The sequence below is a fragment of the Mus musculus genome, chromosome X (assembly GCF_000001635.26).
Source record: "Mus musculus strain C57BL/6J chromosome X, GRCm38.p6 C57BL/6J".
NCBI classification, from domain to species: Eukaryota; Metazoa; Chordata; class Mammalia; order Rodentia; family Muridae; genus Mus; species Mus musculus.
Window position 1 is genome coordinate 94,607,842 of NC_000086.7, and position 1,743 is coordinate 94,609,584.

The 1,743-nt window shown below is 49.5% G+C and overlaps 1 long non-coding RNA gene across 1 annotated transcript; it reads right to left on the bottom strand.

Moving 5' to 3' along the window:
* Window positions 1-263: 263 nt before the first annotated feature.
* Gm5401 (predicted pseudogene 5401) lies at window positions 264-1,407 on the bottom strand. The gene is made up of 3 exons (NR_153318.1): window positions 1,350-1,407; window positions 721-856; window positions 264-608 (listed from the first exon to the last, which is right to left on the bottom strand). It is a non-coding gene; the product is annotated as a predicted pseudogene 5401 (long non-coding RNA).
* Between the last annotated feature and the right edge of the window lie 336 nt (window positions 1,408-1,743).

Genomic DNA, 1,743 nt, shown 5'->3' on the forward strand with positions numbered 1-1,743 from the left:
TGAGGGATTATAAGGTGGGAGTCAGTGGTTCTGTTTGTGGATTGAGATAAAATACTAAGAAGAACCCCAAAATTCAAGACCACTTTCCTGAAGCCAGACCTACCCCATTGGCTTCACCTTGTGCTGAGCTCAACTGTCTGGGTTGGACAGGTCACTGCCAACTTCCTTGAGCAAATGGTGGCCAAAATGCCTAGTTCCACAAACCGCCAGTGCAGGAAGCCTGTATTAACTTACTCTATTGCAGAGAAGAACACTCACATCTGTTTCTATGTCCAAAGCATTTACTTCTAGGAAATATTTGCCCCTGCACAAGTGGAGGGACTTTCAGGGTACCAAAATGATATCGGAGAGGACTGGGTGTTCTCTAAAAGTCATACGATAAGGCCTAAAAAGGTCACAACAATGGTGAGGCTTGGGACTATGTGGGGAGAGGATTTTGAGTGTGAGAACTTGGGTGATAACTTGAGTATATGATATTCCGGAGTCTCTGGTTGGTTCTTTTCTGGACACTGTTTCTGATGTCGCAGGACTGAGTGGCAAGCACTGTCCAGCTGCTCCTCCGGAATCATGTCTTGCAGGGGAGTTTGCCATTTGTTTTTCTCTTGTACCTGGAGATGACAGTTGGTGGTCAGCAGCTCTCCCAGGTCTCCCATAGCTCATTAGGTATGTGAGCACCTGTTCAGGCGCTTACACCTCTCTATTACCCCCATCTCGACATACCTGTTCCACCTGTCGGAAGACCCGAAGCAGGTTTCCTCGAAGGACGTCTTGGAGTTCCTGTTCATTCCAGCCTCGTTTCAGCAACTTCTCTATGAGCACTGGGTATGGAGATGCATCCTCCAGGCTCCGAGGGAACCTGTATAAGCACCAGCAGGTGAATCTCAGACCTGGTATCCTAATCCCAACTCGTTACCTCAACTCAGCCAGGTGGTAGGGGCACATGCCTTTAATCCCAGGACTTGGGAGGCAGAGGCAAGTGGATCTCTCTCTCTGTCCTGTCTACAGGACAGCCAGGGCTACACAGAGAAACCTTGTCTTAAAAAACAAAACCAGAAACAAACAAGCAAAAAAAATGACATAAAAGAGCTTGCAGAGAAGATAGTCATCCCATCCTCGACCTTGCTGACAAATCAGAGGGAATGGGCCTGTCAGGCCTGGGTATGGGTGTTATATGCTACGAGCTTTCTCAGAGTAGCCTTAGTGGGGGCCTTGAACTGGAGACATACAGGAGAGCACAGGAAAGAGATCCTGGGGATGGAGAGAGATCGAATTGGCAAAGTCTAAAGGCTATGAGGACCCTGATGTGGTGAGAGCAGCTTCAGACAAGCTGCAGAGAGGTAAATACTCACCGACTGGTACAGTTATAATCTCCACCAATCGGATCCAACCTGATGTGGTCAAAGTGATCTGGGGAGACACAGTCAGCAGTTTGGGGTTTTTAGGGAAAATGTGCTCCCAGAAGTAGACTTGGCTGGTCCTACTTTTCCTTTGTTTACAGTCTAGTCTACTTTTTCTTTCTTGTCCATTAAGCCATGAATTCACTGGAAATGGGCTCCAGCAGCTGGGGCTCTTTCCTGATTAGCTCACATGAAGTCTGTGTCTCTGGGTGGAGTAAGCTGGTGCTTCTGTTGATCTTTCTCTTTGTCCCTCCCCCTCCCCTCTCCCCTCCCCTCTCCCCTCCCCTCCCCTCCCCTCTCCCCTCCCCCTCCCCTCCCCCTTCCCCCTCCCCTCCCCTCCCCCTCC